Source organism: Mustela putorius, unplaced genomic scaffold (assembly GCF_011764305.1).
Source record: "Mustela putorius furo isolate JIRA1106 unplaced genomic scaffold, ASM1176430v1.1 tig00003859_pilon_pilon_pilon, whole genome shotgun sequence".
Classification (NCBI taxonomy): domain Eukaryota; kingdom Metazoa; phylum Chordata; class Mammalia; order Carnivora; family Mustelidae; genus Mustela; species Mustela putorius.
In genome coordinates this window covers 15,328,598-15,349,693 of record NW_025422011.1, presented here as the reverse complement: position 1 = coordinate 15,349,693, position 21,096 = coordinate 15,328,598, and the positions used below count along the sequence as shown (strand labels likewise).

At 35.2% G+C, this 21,096-nt stretch overlaps 1 non-coding gene across 1 annotated transcript; it reads right to left on the bottom strand.

The window, feature by feature from the left end:
• Positions 1-17,863: 17,863 nt before the first annotated feature.
• Positions 17,864-17,970, bottom strand: LOC123387802. The gene has a single exon (XR_006602290.1). It is a non-coding gene; the product is annotated as a U6 spliceosomal RNA (small nuclear RNA).
• Positions 17,971-21,096: the final 3,126 nt, after the last annotated feature.

Genomic DNA, 21,096 nt, shown 5'->3' with positions numbered 1-21,096 from the left:
TGCCTCCTTTACTTGCTATAAATATAACTAACTATATTAATCATGCATCACATATAAATATGAAAACATCATAATTCATTTAAAAATCTTTACATCAGTCCCCTTTCTAGCAGAGTATTATTCTCATAAAATTTTGCAATTATTTAAGCTTTCAAGTTTGAATGCCAAGGTTTAGGATCAAGCTTTGAAATCTTACACCCATAAATTTTGTGCATGTTAATACACAAAACAGCTTCTCCAGTCTAACATGAGATATTGGCAGCCTTGATAGTACGTCATCTCCCTGTCTTATCACTCACTGGGAATTAAATGAATGTCAACCTTCAAGAGTTTCCATAAGCCTACGGAAAACAATGGTAATTATATCAGCTCTTCTTGGCTCTGAACTAAGCAATTCCTACTCTGTGATTCAGTGAGTTGTATATGCCAATATTACGCTTTGTCCTTGTCAACATTAATGCACCAGCTACTGACATTCAAAATTAGTTTTCTAGTGTATTTATAATTGCTGAATAATTTTTAGTCCTTTCATCCATTTTCCTTATCTCTTTCTCCTACTTTTTACTAAAAAGGCAAAATAAAATATGTATAGTAGATAAAGCAGTGTGTATGTATAGATGAAAACACCCGGACTAACTTGCCAACAGAATTGGAAGGCACATTAATGTAAATGTTTAAAAAATTTATTTTAAAGCCTGTCAAAACAACCAAAAAACAGGTCTTATATAGGACCATAGAAGTTGAATCTGCTGATTTATAAAAGAAAATTATCATGATCCTCTTTTTTTAAGATTTTATTTATTTATTTGTCAGAGAGTGAGCACAAGCAAGGGGAGTGGCAAGCAGAGGGAGAAGTAGGTTCCCGCTGAGCAAGAAGCCCAATGTGGGGACTCGATCCAGGACACTGGGATCATGACCTGAGCTGAAGGCAGATGCTTAACCAACTGAGCTACCCAGGTGCCCCATCATGATCCTCTTAATCACTATCCTCATCATGTCAGATACGATTATTGAATGCCTTTCAAACATCAGGTAACATTCTAAGGCCTTTACTAATTTTATTAAGTTTCCCAGCACAGCCATAATCAATTAAATGAACTTGTTGACTTAAAACAACAGAAATTTATTCTCTCACAGTTCTGGACACCAAAAGTCTGAAATCAAGCAAGGTTATACTCCACCTAAGAATATAGGGGAGATTCCATTACTTGCTTCTTCCTAATTCTGGTGGTTGCCAGCCTCTTTGAGGTTGTGGCCACATATAGGACTTACCCAAATAATCCAAATCGAGCTCCTCTCAAGATCCTAAATTTAATTAGAACTGTAAAAACCCTTTCCTAAAATAACATTCACGGGTTCTGGAGATTAAGGCATGGACATATCTTCTTGGGGGACACTAACCCACTAGGCTTGCATTATTTCTAATCATCACAAATACGGAGGTCAACTGAAAATTAGAGACGTTAGCAATTTTTTAAGGTTCCACAAATCATGAGTGATAGGACTGCTTAAGTAGAACTCATCGCATTGTATTCTGGTGTGTTTTGTTCATTTTTATTGCAATATTGACAAGTTGTACATATTTAATGTACATGTCTTAATGAATTTAAAGATAAGCTTACACATATGAAACTGTCACTATTGTAGTTTACTTGTTCATGTACTGATTTGTATCATTCTCTGAGTCAAGGTGTCTGAGACACCTCATTCTGTATGTTCTCCATGCCTTACTCGCAACCTTTAAGAGAGACTAGGCACTAAATAACAAAGTATTGAGTAAATGAATGTATGAATTCTCACCAGCAAGTTCTCTATCAATAACAAGATATGGCCAATATCCATAACAGAAAGAAAATGTATCTGTTATTTTACAGCTATTCTACAAAAACATTGTAAAAAATCAATAGCAAGTGATAACCTCTTTCCAGAGGAATTTAGTATCAAAATTTAATTCTTCAGACTTAGTTTCTCAAAGAATAAGCTCCAAGATGCAGCTCTATGAATAGGAGTTGACCATTTCTTATCTTCTTCCTGTGCATTTTTTTTATTATATTTTTAAAAGTCAGGGATAACTGAAAGAAGATGACCTTGACAAATTTCTCTTTATTTGTTAGGCACAGCCACTGCCACATATTGATTGATGTGAAATATGTACAAAGGAGCAAAATCCAATTTGTTTCCTAGTTATTGCTGGTGACTAGTTGTTTGTTTTTCCTCAGACAAATTGAGTGATGATTAAAGATGGCCAAACACCACCTTGGAATTGTTTAGTCACTGTGGCAATTGTTTTGTGAATGAATCATTCAGCCTGCCTTTATCTCCTTAAGGGAATTTAGTCACACATTTCAAAAGGCAACTACAATTTTGATAATATAGAGGACTAGGATTGAAAATTGTACGGTCTCATCTATTTGATAATTTTCTCAAAGTTACTTTTTATCCCCCCTGAGTTATTATTATTTATTTATTTATTTAGTTAGTTAGTTTGGTCATTCATTCATTAACCTTTCTTATGCTAGCTAGGATAATTACCATCCAGCAAATCATAGTGTTCTACCATAGACTTCTTATTTGGTTCAGAGGTACTTTCTTCTTAGGTGGTTTCAACACCAGGATTCCTTATCTGTTCTCTAAACATTCCTGAGTTTGGAAGAAGACTTTGGGCATTTCAAGGGAGATAACAACCAAATTTCTATCATAGGTCACTGAAAGGGAGTTGGCATTCGCATCAGATTCATGGATTTGAGAATGGAGAGATCTGAGGGAGTTCAGGGACAGAGGAGTTTTAGGCTTGAAATATAACTGATTTGAAGTATATCATTGAAATACCCTGATACAGATGTACATTAAGCCACAAGAAACTAAACCTTTCTAGTGTTTCTGATGTTCAATTTCTTAATTTATGTGATGCATATTATATTATACTTCAACTAGAGTTTACATAAAAATTAGATGAGTAGTTCATGTTAAGCATCTGGCATACTGCCTAAAGCATATTAAGTGCTCAAGTATTAAAAACTTAAAAGAAATTGAGGTAGGGCAGATAACTTCAGAAAGTTTTATCCATATTTTGAGCAAAAATTTTATAATGCCATTATTAATTTATTACCTTTGTAAGTTCTCCAGAGCCCAATGTTTACTCCTCAATACTAGCTCAATAAGCTAAAATTGAGAGAGCAGATAAGTTTCAGAAGGAAAAGTCTGCATTAACCAAATTTATGACACTGGCAGAATTAGAATGCTAATTTCTTAATTTTCTGGTTAAAACATAATTGTCATGCAGTTTGAAGTATTTGAGCCCTTATTATTTTATCTCTGTTGGCAGACTTCAGGGGAAACCAAATCATAATTAGAATGCTATGTGGAATCTGAATAAGGAAGTGTAGATGAACAGAATTTTAATTACTGTCAGGCTTATGTAGTTCAACAGATTCCTCTCTGCAACATAGGTGGTCTTGTTACCAACACTGGAATATTTGAATTTCACTGTCTGCTTTTCCATTTCCTTTGAATATTGGTTGGATGGATAGTACAATTATTGTTTCTATCCCTCAACTTTTATGATCAACCTTTTGGCAGATCAATCTTTTTTCTTCAGGATTTTTGATGTCCTCAGTCAGAAATAGTCAGTTCTTACTTGCCAAGAACAACTCTCTTACAAAACATTCTCCTCTTTCACCATTTATTCATTGTGTGATTTTTACACTACAAATGTTATAAAGCAATCTCATTTTTCTTGTTTCCATAAATCTTGGATAAGCTCTAACTGAAGACACTACTTAATTTTTTTCTGGCTTTAATGAAAAATAATTGACATAGCCCACTGTATAAGTTTAAGGCATGCAGCATGATAATTTGATTTACATATATTGTGAAATGATTATTGCAATTGGTTCAGCTAACATCCATCATCTCATATACACAAAATAAAAAGAAAAAATTTCCTCCTTATGATAAGAAATCTTAGGATTTGCTCTTTTAATAACTTTCTTAGGTATCACACACTAGTGTTACATCCCTAGCATTTATTTATCTTAAAATTGGATTTTTGTACTTTTGACAATTATCTCTGATTCTTTCTTCCTCCACCCCACTGTCTCTGGTAACTACATGTCTGATCTCTGTTTCTATGAGTTTATTTATTTATTTTTTTTAGATTCTACTTATACGTGAGATCATATAGTATTTGTCTTTCTGTCTGTCTTCTTTTCATTTAGTGTCATGCCTTCAAAGTCCATTCATGTTGTTGCAAACATAGGATTTCCTCATTTTTTAAAAAAGATTTTATTTATTTATTTGACAGACAGAGATGAAAAGTAGGCAGAGAGGCAGGTAGAGAGAGAGGAGGAAGAAGGCTCCCTGCTGAGCAGAAAGCTTGATTTTGGGGCGGGGGGGCTTGATCCCAGAACCCTGGGATCACGACCTGAGCCAAAGGCAGAGGCTTTAACCCACTGGGCCTACCCAGGCGCCCTCCTCAATTTTTGATAGCTGAACAATATTTGTGTGTGTGTGTGTGTGTGTGTATACATAACTTCTTTAATCCATTTATGGACACTTAGTTTGTTTCTGTCTTGGCTGTTGTAAATAATGAGGTTTTGAACATGTGGATGCAGATAGCTTTTCCAGTTAGTATTTTTGTTTCCTTTGGATATATTCCCCAAAGTGGAATTGCTGGATCATATGGAAGTTCTATTTTTAATTTTTTGAGAATTGTCTACACTGTTTTTTGTAGTGACTATATCAATAATAAAGCCACCAACAGTGTCCAACTGTTCCCTTTTCTCCACATTCATGCCAGCATTTGTTATCCTTTGTCTTTTTGATCATGGCCATATCTAATAGATACCTCATTATAGTTCTGATTTGCATTTCCTAATAACTAGTGTTGCTGAGCATCTTTTCACATACTTATTGGTCTTTGTTTATCTTTTTTGGAAAAAAAATTCTATTCAGGTCTTTGCCCATTTTTAAATTGAGCTGTTATATTGTTGATGTCACTGAGTTGTAGGAGTTCTTTATATATTTTGGATATTAACCCCTTATTAGATATATGATCTGCAAATATTTTTTTTCCTCATACTGTGAATTGCCTTTTAACTTTGTTGGATTCTTTTGCTGTGTTGATTCTTTTCAGTTTGATGTAGTCTCATGTGTTCATTTTTATTTTACTACTTGTGTTTTAGGTGTCAGGTCCATAAATCATTATCAAGGTCCAAGTCAAGTAGCTTTATTCTTGGTGTGTGTGTGTGTGTGTGTTTTAGGAATTTTGTAGTTTCAGGTCTTACGTTTATATCTTTAATCCACTTTAAATTAATTTTTGTGAGTGATGTAAGATAGGGGCCCAGTTCCATTCTTTTACATGTGAATATCCAATAATCCCAGAACAATTTATTGAAGAGACTGCCTATTCTCCACTGAATATTCCTGGCTTTCTTGTCAGATATTAATTGAACATATATGCTTGGGATTATTTCTGGACTCTTGATTCTTATCCATTGGTTTATTGTCTGTTTTTATGCCAGAAGCATAGTGTTTGGATTACTGTAGAGATCAGAGAGTGTGATGCCTCTAGTTTTGTCCTTTCTCAAGATTGCTTTAGTTATTCCAGGTCTTCTTTGGTTCCATACAAATATTAGGATACTTTTTCCTATTTATGTAAAAAATGTTATTGGAATTTTGATTGAGATTGCATTGAATTTGTATATTGCTTTGGGTAGTATGAATATCTTAACAATATTCATACTTCTGATCCACAAACACAAGATATTTTTACATTTGTGTGTGTGTCTACTTCAATTTCTCTTATTAGAGTTCTGATGTTTTCAGAGGAGAGATCTTACACCTTAAATTTATTAAGTATTTTATTGTTTCTTTTTTTAAAAGATTTTATTTATTTACTTGAGAGAGAGAGAGAGAGCACACAAACAGGGGACGAGGGGCAGAGGGAAAGGGATAAGCAGACTCCTCACCAAGCAGGATGCCCAAGGAGGAGTTCCATCCCTGGACCCTGGAATCATGACCTGAACTGAAGGCAGATGCTTATTGTTTCTGATCCTGTTGTAAATGGAACAATTTCTTTATTTCATATACAGAAAATTCTTTCTTAATGTATAGAAATGCTACTGATCTCTGTTAATGTATTCTACAACTTTAGTGAATCCATTGATTAGATGTAAGAGTTTTTAGGTTGAATGCTACTCCTCATCATTTAAAAATAGAGATGATGATATTATCTTTCTCATTTTTTTTTTGAGAGGCTTAATAAAATAGTACTTTCAAAGGCCTTAACACAGTGCCTACATATGTATTGACTTGGTAAATATTTTACAAAACTCTAATTCCCCTAATATTTAGTATTTTTTTTCTATGACCTGACTTGTTACAAAAAAGGAACCCTGCTATAGAAGGACTTTTTGTAATACATATAGCTTGCTCTCTATGCCTAACAATTTCCCTATAATCATTTGAAGGAATAACGACCACCTTTATTTTGATTAGCTGGAGAAAGATGTTGGAAATTCTGAACTCTATTTTATAAGGGTACCTGGAAGTTGGAGTCTTAGATCTCTACTTTGAAGAGGAGTCAGGCACACAAAATAGGAAAATGCACATAACTGATCTTTAAAAGGTGGTAAAATATATGGCATATAAAGAGGGTAATCATTATTCTTAGGAAAAGGATGGTAACTTTGTAGATAACATGGGAACAGTACATACAACAGAGGGGCTTTCTGAAGTTGGTAAAGGGACAGATTCCACAAACTTCCATGCAATTCCTCTGATTAAAAAATCTTGAACAGTCATTTGTTTCTTTAACAATAAAATTATCACAAAGCAATCTAACAACATAAGACAAAGTGCTCTGGCTGTTAACGCCTTCGGGTGACATCTCCTGAAAAAGTATCTCCCCTACAGAGATTACAGAATGGTATTATTCTTGCTTCACTATTTTCATATGCAGCAAGAAGAAACTACAGGCTAATGAATCAACACGTCACTTATCCAGCCTCCTCCTTTTCAGCAGCATTGCTTTAAATAATCTCTTCTTTGAATTATTCAATAATTTCACCAGAAGCACAGCAAGGATTATTAGTCAATCTTTCCTACACCAGACATGGTTGGAAGGCTTAATAGTTTGAAACTTAAAATTATTTCTTAGTTATGTAAATGCTGGTGAGCTATCATTTGTTCATGAAATGTTTCATGAAATAGTGAGGCTAAAATAAAACTTTCACTTGGAAACAAAAAACCATTTACTACAAGAAGAAAGCAGTCGTAGGTTTATCAAGTAGATAAAGCAGACGTGGGGCTGTTAAATACACACATATTAAAATCTACAAAGAATGGAATTCTTAGGAAGAAGTGGATTCCAATGCAAGCTGCCTCCATACAAATTAGTCCATCATTCAACTAAAAGCAATCTATTGGAAAGTTGTGTGTGTGTGTGTGTGTGTTTCCCTAATCCATTATTCCAAATTGAAACCCCAGAAATCTCTTTCTAACAACATACTTGTGTAGAACAGCTGTCCCATGCTGGACATGCCTTGGTTGCTGCCATCTTGGACAGAATCAGTTTGATCTAGTTTGATCTAGGCTCATGTTGCAAGTCATTCCAATTGCCAATAGCTTCTATTGCTCACATTATCAGAATGGATGAGAACATGTGTTAGTAGTATACCTCTTCAAAGATCAGAGCCTTTATGCTTATCTGCTTTGCCCTTGTTTGACTGGAACAATCTGGGCAAATTATCTTTATTCTAATGGAATAATGTATGATCAATCCATTCAGCTCTAATATATCATCTCCTGACATCGTAGGGAAGCAGATTCAGGGTGCTTTTGTTTTGAGATCACACCAGGAGAAAGAAGCAGGCATGACATAGTTTTTGGTAACCAAAGAGGCTTAGGCTGAAAAATTATTTAAAAGTCACGCATTTAACTGCATATGTTTTCTTGTGGGGAGATCTTCTAACAAAATATTTATGTAGCATCCCAAAGAGAAACAGTACCAGACATCTGTGAGATAACCTCAAAAGCTGTTGAAGCATTATACATTGATTTCAAGAGCTCAGTTAGGTTTTCTGAACATGACTATGTGCAGTAATAGAGTTGGGCATAGTTTGACAGCTCTTATATAGCTAATAGTCTAATGGATGTTCAACCTTGCTCATAATTAAATAGAAATGAAAGATGGGGAGTAAGAAATAAGGTATAGGAAACAAAATGAAAATGACTACTCTCCATGCCTCTACTGTAGGCTTCCAAACCTGAACTAGGATAAAACATGGGGATAAAGGGGAAGCTTTACATTTAGATTTAGATTTAGATTGGATACTTTGTATGTAAGAGCCACTGGTCACTGGAAAAGCTTTTGGATATGCCCAATTTATATTCTGGATATAGAGGAGAGGAAGTCCATAAAGAAAGTTTAACAGTGAGAGAAAGAGAGGAGGTTGGGAGAGGAGAGAGAGAAAACCTCAATGCTAAGCCATCTGTTAGATTTAGCCCATTCAATAAACGTGTTACACATAGAGCAGCTACCGACTATTACAATGTATGGGTAGATGAATCAATGCATGAGTAAACAGATAAATGAGCACCTTAAAATACAGGAGCTCCTTTCTTGAACGTTGGGTCTGGGTTAGGACAGTCATAGGAAAAAAACAGTGCGATGTTAGGGGCTGCTAGAATTAGAACTGGATCTGCCATGTCTTTTTTTCTCCTCTTCTGGTTTTTCTCCCTGTGTAGTGGTTTTATTCAGTCAGAGGCCATATTCTTGCAATTCCACCTACAGAGAGGAAAGAAACGTAGGAGAAAAAAAAAATCCCAGAGGAAGGCTCCATTAACTTTGTTTTTGTCATGTGCTAATAACCAGACAAATTCCTAAGGTGAAGGAGGAGGAGGAAGAGTGATACGTGGTGACTGGTAAGCCCACCAGGAAACACGTGGGAGCAATGGGGAAGAAGTTGCTCCCCAGTGAAGAAGTTGCATGGTGGAAATATTCTGGAAAGACAAAAATACTATGGGTCTATTCCCTATGCCCTCCAATTTTGTTCCTAAAAAATAAATTGCTAAAGTGCACCTTTCACTGGTGAGAGGGATAACAGATATATGAGCACTGAGAGCCAACCATTTTTGTTAGTGGTTGTGATGACTTAAAGACAACCACAGTTAACAATGTCTGGAGGGGATACAAAAAAAAAAAACAAAAAAGTAATAAATATTCTAAAAAATCTAGGCAAGTAATACTTTGTAATACTTCAGGTAAAGAATGCTGCTCTTTACTCAGAAACTCTGCTTCCTGATATGAATGGCAAGGTCTTCAGGCAATTCTCAGGAGAGGTTTGTTTATAAGGGTATCGCTATTAACTGTGATTTTTTCCTACCTGCATATATTTCATATAAAACAAGAGCTAAATTACATTAACTGCCTTTTGGAACACAGAAGTTATCAAACATTTTATGATGTATTTGTTTTCAGTTGGTTTATCTGGATTTGTAGGGCTAGATTTTTATAACCAGTTTTGACAAGAATCTAATTTCCAACAATTTAAATAAATTTCCACTATGTAAATACTGATATCTTGAGTATGTCTTTATGATCCAAAACTCATCATATCATCATATCATAAAAGTACAAGTAGTATTAGAATAATTTTACCTTTTTTGTTATTATCAGATGAGCTTATCTTTTTAGTCTGTATTTATTTTTTATTTTAGGGAGGGGGAGAGAGAGAGAGAGAGCACATGAGCTGCTCATGTGGGAGAGGCAGGCAGAGAGAGTAAGACCACAGTCAACATGGAGCAGATGTAGGGCTGCATCTCACAACCCATGAGATCAGGACCCAAACCAAAATTAAGGGTTGGACGCTAAACTGACGAGCCACCCAGGTAACCCCACATGAGCTTATTTTTGTAATACACTTGATAAAATTCATTTCTAAACATTTAAAAGAACCCAAAAAATTACAGAAGAAAGTTACCTATATTGTTTTTGTTTTGTTTTGTTTTAAGATTTTATTTATTTGTCTCAGAGAGAGAGAGAGAGAGAGAGCATACAAGCAGGGTGAGTGGGGCCAGAGGTCGAAGCAGGCACCCTGCTGAGCAAGGAGCGTGATGTGGGACTGGATCCCAGGACCATGGGATCATGACCTGCCACTGAGCCACCCAGACATCCCTACCTGTAGTTTTTTTAATGGTAATATTTTTTCCTATAAATTATTTTCCATATATTGACTGTATAACCAGTTATCTTACACTTCCTTAGCTTTTTTTTTTTTTAAAGATTTTATTTATTTATTTGACAGAGAGAAATTACAAGTACACTGAGAGGCAGGCAGAGAGAGAGAGAAGGAAGCAGGCTCCCTGCTGAGCAGAGAGCCTGATGTGGGACTCGATCCCAGGACCCTGAGATCATGACCTGAGCCGAAGGCAGCGGCTTAATCCACTGAGCCACCCAGGCGCCCCACTTCCTTATCTTTTAAAGATCTTTTTGAGTTAATTCCATCAGCTTTTCCAAGAATTTTATTGGATTTTTATTTCTAACTTTTTAATGGAACTCTATATTTAGTAATATTTGGTGGTTGTTTAATGCGGTGTTTGAAGCTGCATGTTTTCATCTGAATATTTACGTATTTTTCCATGGGTACTTCTATTCTCTTGACATTTATAGGATTCTTTTTAAAGTTTCTTTTTACTTGAAGTTCAAGAACCTCAGGATGTTTTTTACTCATTCTCTACTTTCTACTATTTTATGCTTTTCTAAAAATTATGGAGTCCTTTTTGCTTTCTAGGTTTTTGTCCTTTTTTAATTTGGAAAATCTTTGGTTAAATTTGGACATTTTCTGTATTTTATTTGTTCATTTCTCTTTACATTTTAGCTTTCTATTGTCTGTCCAGTTCTTTGCTTTTTTTTTTTTTTAAAAGCTATTTGTATCTAGCCTGCTCAAAATAAAATTCCATTTTTTTCACTGCTGTTTTTATATGTCGCTCTTTCTAATTTAACTTGAAATACTATAGTGTCATTAATTTTCTCTTAAATTCCTTTTTTTTACAAGATTTTATTTATTAATTAGAGAGGGAGAGAGACAGAGAGAGCACAAGTGGGGGAACAAGCAGAGGGAGAGGGAGAAGCAGACTCTGCGCTGAGCCCGGTGCCTGACATGGGGCTCCATCCCAATGCCTGGAGATCATGACCTGAACCGAAGGCAGATGCCTAACCATATGAGCCCCCCAGGTGCCCCAAATTTCTTATTTGGAATAATTCTCTACTAATTTTGTTCCGTTTTATCCTTATCTCCCATCTTTTACATGCTTTAGTTTTGTTCTCTTTTCTTAATGGGTTTAATTCCACACTTTTGCTTTACAAATGAAGAATTTAGGACCACAGACATTGAATGACTGTCTAAAAGTCACAAGGAGATGGATTACTCTACACACCTCTCCATGTTGTCTCTCCCTCTCTAAAACTTCCATCTCAATAACAATGTCTTGGTCAGACTATAGGATATAATTTTTTGCAAATTCAAAAGGAAAAACACACTTTGAACAGTGAATTGTTTATCTAGTGGCTCCATAGATAAATATGGTCCTGTTAAGAGTTAGTAGAATGATGGTTGCCAGGTTCCCGATGGTGTGGGTGGGAGAAATGTAGATTGTTGGTCAAAAGGTTACAAATGTTCAGTTCTAAGCTGAATTCATTCTGAAGTTCTGTGGCATGACATAGTGACTACAGTTAATAATACACTATTGTATACGTGAAATTTGCTAGGAGAATAGATCATAAGTGTTCGTACCACACACAAGAAAAGGTAAATGTGAGGCGATGGGTGAGTTAATTAACTTGATTATAGTAAGCATTGCACAATGTATACATACATTAAATCATCATGTTGTACACCTTTAGAAAAAGTGTTAGCACAGTGGTAAAGACAGACATTGGAGCCATAGTCCCTGGGTTGGAATCCCAATTCCTCCATTTCTAGCGCTGTGCCCGTGGAAAAGCTACAGAACTGCCCTAAGCCCAGGTATCCTCATCTGTAAAAAGGGATGATAATACCAGTATTTACCTGGTACAAAGGGTTGTTGTAAGGATTAATTGAGCTAATACATATAAAACTCTTAGAAGTGCCTGGCAAATAGTCCATAGGTATTATTGTAGCATTGTTCTTAATAGTATTGAAATATGGATCTTTGGGCCATGGGGCTGAATCATCATGATGTGATGAGTGATGAGGGTAGAGACTGGCATCCAGAAGGCTGCATAAAGACATCTGAGAGAAAAAAAGGAAGAAAGTAATATGCTGCCTTGCTCAGGTCCCTGACTCCTCAGCTTGGTGTGAAAATGAGGTTACACTCTGTTTCTGTCAATTACATGCCTGTTATGTAAGTATTTAATTAAAAGACACATATATAACATATGAAATATAATTAGGCACATTGTAACAGCATTGGAGCAAGATGGGCCACTTAAAACATATCAGGGTACTTGAGTGCTTCATTTGGTTAAGCCTCTCTGACTCTTGATTTTGGCTTGGGTCATGGTCTTATGGGTCAAGCCCTGCATGGGGGTCCATGCTCATACAGAGTCTACTGGAGTGTCTTTCCTCTCCCTCTGCTTCTCCCCTTGCTAGTGTTCCATACTCTCTCTCTCCCTCTCAAATAAACAAGTATAATATTAAAAACAACAGATTACTGAAGAGAAAAAACTATTGACACAAGTATGGTCAGGTAAAGGAAATCATACTAGGGATGATAATCATGTATCCTCAGGTGAACAACATCTGGAAATAGCCACTATTCCTAAATGCAAAGAGAAAAACTGGTTCCCAGAATGAGGTGAGACCTGCTGTTTTAAGGAAGTGTTGCTCCACTGAAGCTACATCCCTCCTAAAGAAAGACAGCAAACACCAGCCTGTACCAGGGCAAGAAAGGAACCAAGAGAATAAACATCCCAACTTTTCTATTTTCCCATTATCGAATCTCTTGCTTATACCACTCATTGACTAAATTCAATGACAAACCAAAGGACAAGGATCTCAGCCTCTAAGGTGTGTCCTGGTAGTGTTGTCAGCTGTTTAGATATACGTTAATGACTGTATTAGTTTTCATCTTTTGTCTGACATTCAAGGCCTCAACCAATCAACTCCACATTACTGTAGGGCTCTGGGGTAGATGACATGATTTGGCTCACTCAGCCTCTACTCCATCCGCCTTTTAGTGTGCTTTCCTCTATTGTGGAGGCTGAAACGCTATGAACCAAATTTCCTAGACTCATCGCAACTACTGTTCTGGATACAAAACAGGTTTTGCAGATGAGATACATATATGTGAAATTCAGAATGCAGATGTAATGCAAAGGTTATCTTGCTGCTGCTGGTTGTGCAGGCGATCAAGGTGATGGGAACTAAATGCTGAGAAGTGTGATTACAGAGCACACACTCCACCAAGAAATGTCTATTCACCAAATGTGGAGGGGTTAAAAGGCAGTCATGGGGTGGTAGAGTCAGTGGTGGCAGCATTTTTAGATCTCAGCCTCCTATGTGGTATGCTCTTGAACTTTATCCTATTCAAGATTCCTGCTATTTCACAGTGCTTTCAATAACTTTGTAAGCCCATGTTTATTTATCTACATTAAATCCTTTGCTACTTGAAAGATCTGGAGTGAGCTTTGTTTCCAGCACTGAACTCTGCCTAATACAAACCCCACTGTTCTACTGTTCAGCACACGCCATGCTCTTCAGTGTTATGGGTTGCTGTTGGGCATCAAATAAAACTCAAGATTTCCTGATTCTAAAGTCTCTGCTTGATCCAACTTTCCATTCTGAAAATCTCACCTTTACATAATGCACTCTTGCTCGTTATTCTGCTCCAGGTTTAGTGTCAGTGAAAACTCCCTCATGGGACCCTTTTCCTCCCCTCCCCTTCTCCTCTTCCTCCTCTTGTTCTCTTTCGATCTCCCTCTTCCCCTTCCTTTCTCTCTCTCTCTCCCTCTTGCTCTCTGTGCTTGGCTTATCTCTAATGTCTTTAGCAATAAACTCTTCTTCCTTATTAATCACATAATATTTACCTCCTTTTCATATATTTATGTCCAATTCCCCTTAATGTATGAGGGTAAACCTCAAGCTTCATCACATGCTTATTGGATTTTGAGCATGTGTGACAAATTCACCAAGTACAATTCCAATGTCTTGGGTATAGCAATAGGTTGATAAATACTTTCAGATTAATTATGGGTGAAATAACTTTTGCATTCCACACGCAATCCTGGTTTTCATAGGTTCACAGACAGAAGCCTATTACTTTCAAAACTGATGCCCTAAAATTGTGATATGTAATTGATATGAACATTCAAGCCAAACAAAATGTTGCAGAAATTGTCAATGACTTCTAGTTGAAGATGAATGTGTGCTTCTTGATGATGAGGGGGAAAAAAAAAAAACAAGCTAATTCAATCAACTTGTGCATTGTTTTAAATCTGGCTCAAAAACTAGGAACGTACATCTGCTATTACTGAATTCCCAGAGAAGCATTTGTGGATTCCTAGAAAAAGTTGTTTCTTTTTATGCCTTTATGTCATCTAAATATACACATGAATGTATATTTCCCTCTATGTTTGAATGTATATATTCAAACAAAAAAGTTTTTGGCTTTTCAAAAGCATACTACAGAAGTGAATAAATATTAACATGGATGGTTTCAGAGAGTGATTTATGCCAAGAAATAGAAATGGATGAGAAAATGCATTGCAAATTAAAAATCGCCATATAAATACAAAATACTTTAAGATGCCATTCTTAGCAAGGAAATCTAGGCTTGAAACCAAGCCTTAGTACCATACTTAACTATTTAAACTTGGGCAGATTGCTTACTGTCATTGAGTTTCATTTCAGTTTTGCACATCAAATGAGAAAACTGAATTTTATTTCCTTGGTTCTCTTGAATTAAAGCACAAAACAACCCCCAGAGAATGCTCCTGAGTACAGACTAGATTTATAGCAGATGTTCATCAATTCTTGAAAACACTCATGCCACAACTGAGGAACATGGCATGACAGCCAAATAGGACGCTTTTGGCTTCTCTCAAACATCTTCGTGGGTCTATGGTAAAATTAAAAGGCAAGAAGGAAGGTGCAATGCAGTACTTTTAGAAGACACTGATCTTCTGTCATCCTGTTATAAAATGCCAAAACAGCTGTATGATTAAGAGGCATCCAATTCCCTTGATCATACAGATGTTTGGCACAGAACAGTCCAGAATCCAGATGTCCAACCACAGTTAGTACTTAGTATCCAGAAGTTAAAGCACTATACAGAACAAGCTTTAGCACATTGTTTTTCCTAGCTTGTGATAGCTTTCATTTTTTTTTCTTTTTTTTTTTATAATTCTCAGAACTGAATGTCTTCATGTTTTCAATCTGTAATGGATCATTTTAAGCTCATATTTTCTATCCAGTCATAACAAATGTTACACTATAGGTTTGTGATCACAGTATTCATTTTAAGAAAAGTCATAGTTTAATGGAAAGAAACAAAGTTTGAATGTTTTTGGATTTAAAAAATTATTTTCAATAACAATTGTAATATATCATTTTGAAGGAAATTAAATTAGAATAAAGTTGAAGTAAACAGTGTTTACAACATGAGAACAGAGATTATCTATGAATTGATTAATAATGTTTAACCTGGTTATATGGCTTAACCAGGAATTCACTAGGTATTATACCAAAAGTATGTTTTAGGCTGGTCTCCACTGCAATTGCAATTGCAATTGCAATTCTGCAATTTATTTATTACCCTTAGTGAATACATTTCCTAAAAATTCTGCTTCATTACCATTCCATTATTCACACTGATGATTTTCATCTGATACTAAGAACGTTGCAATTTTTTGTTATCAAATCTTTAGCTACTGATTTATCTCAGGAAAGATAGATAGACTATGTACAAATGATTTGCATCTTCAACAACAAATTAAATTGCCTTAACATACTCCCCTTCCTCTTCCTTTTTCTATCTTTTTTTTTTTTTTTTTTTTTTTTTTTTTTTTTAGTGGAAGTTTGAACAATCAGGGGATAGCCTGCTGATGAATTAATGGCTGCAGCTGGTTTTATAGCCCAAATCTTCCAGTGTAAAAAGAGATGGAATATAGATCTCTGATAATGTAATTAGAGCTGCCACTGTAGTATGTTGGAAATATTATTCAACTGAGAATTAGGAAACTGAGATTGCAGTTCTGTTTTATTATTAACAACACATACAGATGTTTAATTTATCCTGTTTGAGTTTAATTTCCTTATTTGTCAATAAGGGGTTGAAAGAGGTGGTCTCTAATGTGCCTTCTGCTACAAGCCTCCTGTTACAAGTCATGTCTGCCCTAACATAAACAGGAAGTGCCTATGTTTTCTTTGTTAGTTAATATTTCAAGCATACATTATCCTTCATACACCCACATATATACTGTCTTCTTCATTAGATATGAAGCTATTGTATAAACTATTCAAGAGAAATGTTTTAAGAGATGATAACTAATGATAAGCATCCCCAAAACAGTAACCCTCTAAAAATTAAGACTATATATTCAGAACACAAAGACTAACATATTAAAACTCTACAAATGTGGAAAATCCAAATCAGCTGAATATTAATTGTGGATTTAGCATCTTAGTTATTTTTTTAAAATTTTTAAATATTTTATTTATTTATTTGGCAGAGAGAGTCACAGTGAGAGAGGGAACACAAGCAGGGAGAGTGGGAAAGGGAGAAGGAGGCTTCCTGCTGAGCAGGGAGCCAGATGCAGGCCTCGATCCCAGGACCCTGGGGTCATGACCTGAGCCAAAGGCAGACACTTAACGAATGAGCCACCCAGGAACCCCTTTAGTTATGTTTTAAAGAAGGCTGATAAATATCACTCTCTATGAGGCTACTTATACATAAACAACTTTTTAAAAATTATCGAACTTAAATTATTTTTAAGTAAGTTATGAAGCACTTTAAATTGTAAAGTATGCATCTCCTTTTTTAAGTTTAGAAAAGAGTTCATTAAACAAATCCAAAAAGCACCAGTTTTTAAATGACTTTTCATTTTTCATCTGTTAAGGAAGAGGAAAATACATTCAGGCAAAGGATGTCTAAAATAAAGGTAAAGAGACAAGGGAAGAATCAAATGAGGAAAATCAGTTAATTCTGATGTGGCTTTGCATAAGGGAAATTGATATTTTCAAACACTCAAATATTAATTCACTGAGATAGTGAGTTTTAGAGCATCATTGAATGTCATTGCCCTTTGAAATGTCAATTTACCAATATTCACAGTTCATTAGTTGAATTAATCCTTAACCTTTGCAGGCTGTCTCTTTAGAAGGCAAAATTCAACAAGGAAAATATTCTTCTGGAGAGAGAGAAGCCATAAATCTTCAACTACTATGAACCAAAAGACATAAGAATGTATGAGATTACAGATACACACACACACACACACACACACACACACCCCTATGTACAAAGTGGACCATCTGAAAAGATAAATGAAAATATTTATAGAAGTTATCTTTGGATAGGAGATTATGGATAGCTTCACAAGGTACTTATCTTTATTTTAAAACTTTCTAAAAATATGAATTATTTTTGAAAAATAATTTATTAACTTATTAACTAACATGTAATATACATAGGAGTCATTCGAGAATTCCATCTGGTTCTTCAGCAAATGGACCCTACCATATGAACAAGTAAATATAAAATGTTGTTGCATTTTAGAATCACCTAAGGAGCTTTAAAACAATCCCATTATCCAGGCTCCTTTCTATACCAATAAAATTAGAAGCTCTGAGAATCAGACCTAGACATCAGTGTTTTGTTTGTTTTCTTTTTTTAACACTTCGTGAATTTGCATGCCATCCTTGCACAAGGACCATGCTAAATCTTCTCTGTATCACTCCAAATTAGTATATGTGCTGCTGCAGTAAGTACGAGACATCAGTATTTTTAACACAACCCCCACCAAAGTGATTCTATTGTTCAGCCAAATCTGAGAATCAGGGATATAGAACATATGTATGTGTTATATACAAACTCAAGGGCTTTAACTTCTGGAAAAAATGACATAAAGATGCAATTGTCCATTAATCGGTGTTTGGTGATGGCATTCTTAAACTTCTTCTGTGACCTTGCCTTGGCAAATTTCTCAATAGCCTGTCCGTGCTTGATTCATACCCATTTCCACCCTGGTTCACAATGACTTCTCTCGATTCTGTGAACTACCTGATATTCTTCCTATAAATTCCTTTGTGACATAAGATACTCAGTTGTTTGAAGCCTATGCCCCTAAATGGTATGTTCTTAAAGCATTATTAATGTAGTAAATAATGTAAATAATTTTAAGTAGGTAAAAAAAGAAAATAAACCTCTAGATAGGTAAAATTAAGTTGTATATTTTTTTAAAAAATTTGGACCAATACTATCTATAATTAGTAAAATATATACTAATTATCATGTATATGACAGTATGTTTTGAGTATTTTCTCACTGGTTGTTCCTACCAATATCATTAGGTAATTACTAGAACTATACTTATGTCACAAATGAGCAAGTTACTATTTAATCAGGCTAAGGGTTGGAGGCCAAGTGGTTTAATTCCGTCTATTCTTTTAGCCATAATTCTGTATTTGTTTATGGATTTGGGTTGCTTTGGTGGTGAAAAGAATGTAGGGGTAAGAAAGGAACAACTTGAAAGTGATTACAAAGTGAGAGAGTCTTAGGTTACATAAGCTTTTATAAATGCATATTCCTCTGACATGGTTTTGGTATATTATCTCAATCATGTTGTCATGTTTAATTTTTAATTAAACACCCTAAGTTTCATTAAGTTGAATCTCTTATCCATGACTGGTAGAATAAGAAGAAACCCAACACTGTATATGTACTAAAAGATTATTATCTGTTTCTGCCTGATTAATAAGCTATTCAGCCCATCATACCATCATGGAATGAAATTCATGTCTTATCAATGGTGGGATGATACAAATATCTTAAAATTAGGATCTGCTATCAATGCATCTTTGTATCTCTCATGACACTTAAATATTGGAGAATTTTTTTCAGTTAAAAAAATTACTGACATTACTAAGTCAGTAGACTCAAAGTTTTTCTATGTATTTACTTTTTCAAGATATATTTAAAAGAAACCAGTTATATTTAGAAGATGGAGACACAAAACCAAAGAGAACGAGCCTTTCCCTTAAAGAATATTCTCCAAAATGATTTTTGGATCCAAATATTGAAAAAAAGTCGAAACAGTATTTTCCTAGTTCAGGTAATTAATAAGTGAGATAATAAGTAACACTCATCTTACTTCTATTGGTCAACCAAGAAAACTACCAAATTTCCAGAATCTCAGAAACTTATATCCAACTGCTTAACTGGCATGTACATATGAATGTTTATATTTAACAACAAAACCAAACTACTAGTTTCTGAACTTTAACCTGCTCTACTCATACGTCCCTAGCTCAGTAAATGGCAACTTCATTCTACAGGCATAGCCAAAGTAGCTTGGAATTATCCTCACCAACCTCCCCCCCAGCCCGCTCTTATTCCTTTCTTGTACACCTCACACCAGTCTGTCACCAAAACCTGTCAGCTTAATCTTCCAAATTAATGTAGATCTGACCCCTCTGGTCATTACCCTCCTTGCTACTACTCAGCAGTACATGACAAGCCCAGAGCTAACATCATGCGTAACAGTGAAAGGCTGAAAGCTTTTCTTTTAAGATCAGGTACAAGCCACTCCTATTCAACATAGTACTGGAAGTCCCACCTAAACCAATCAGGCAACTTAAAGAAATAAAAGGCATCCAAATTAAGAAAAAAAACAAAAGTGCCTATATTTCTAGAGGACATGATCTTATATAGAAATAAATCCTCCAGGTTCGACCAAAGAACTGTTAAAACTAATAAAAAAAATTCAGTAAAGCTGTGGAATATAATATTAACATACAGAAATCAGCTGTACTTCCAAACACTAACAATGAAATATCTGAAAAGAAATAGTCTCATTCAGAATAGCATCAGAACTATAAAATACATAGGAATGAATTTAACCAAGGAATGAATTTAACCAAGGAATTTAACCAAAACATCTCTACACTAAAAACTTGAACTCTGATGAGGGAAACTGAAGAAAATGCAAACAAGTGTAAAGATATTCTTTGTTTATGGATCAGAAGACTGAATATTATTAAAATGTCAATAATAACCAAAGCCATCTGTAGATTCAGTGCAATCCCTATCAAAATACCAATAGATTTCAAACTACGCTACAAAGCTATAACAATCACAATATGATATTGGCAGAAAAATTAGACATATAGAAAAGAACAGAATAAAGAGTCCAGAAATAAAACCCTGCATACGTGGTCACCTAATATTTGATAAGAGAGCCAAGAGTACTCAATGGGAAAAGGAAAGTCTCTCCAACAAATGTTGGGGAAACTAGATAAACACGTGTAGAAAAATGAAATTGGGCCTCTGTTTTATACAGTTCACAACAATTAATTTGAAATGGATCAAAGATTTAAATGTAAGATCTGAAAATGTAAACCTGAGTAGAAAACAGGGGGGAAAGCTCCTTGTCGCAGGTATTGATAATGACGTTTTTGGATCGGACACCAAAAGCACAAGGAACAAAGCAGAAATAAGTGAATGGAGCTACATCGAACTAAAAAGATTATTTTCAGCAAAGGAACGCATCAACAAAATGAAAACCAACCTACAGAATGGGACAAAACATCTGCAAACCATATATTTGATAAGGGGTTAATATTCAAAATATATAAAGAACTCATAGGAAAATAAAAACAAGCAGTGTGATTAAAAGTGAGCAGAGGAACTGAGTAATAGGCATACAAATGGCTAAGAGGTGTATGAAAAGATGCTCAGCATCATTAATCCTCAGCAAAATGCCAAACATATGAGATGTCACCTCATACCTGTTAGAATGGCTCTCACCAAAAAGCAAACAAATAACAAGTATTGGTAAGGATCTGGGGAGAAAAGGAACCCTTGTGCACTATTGGAAATGTAAATTAGCATAGCCAC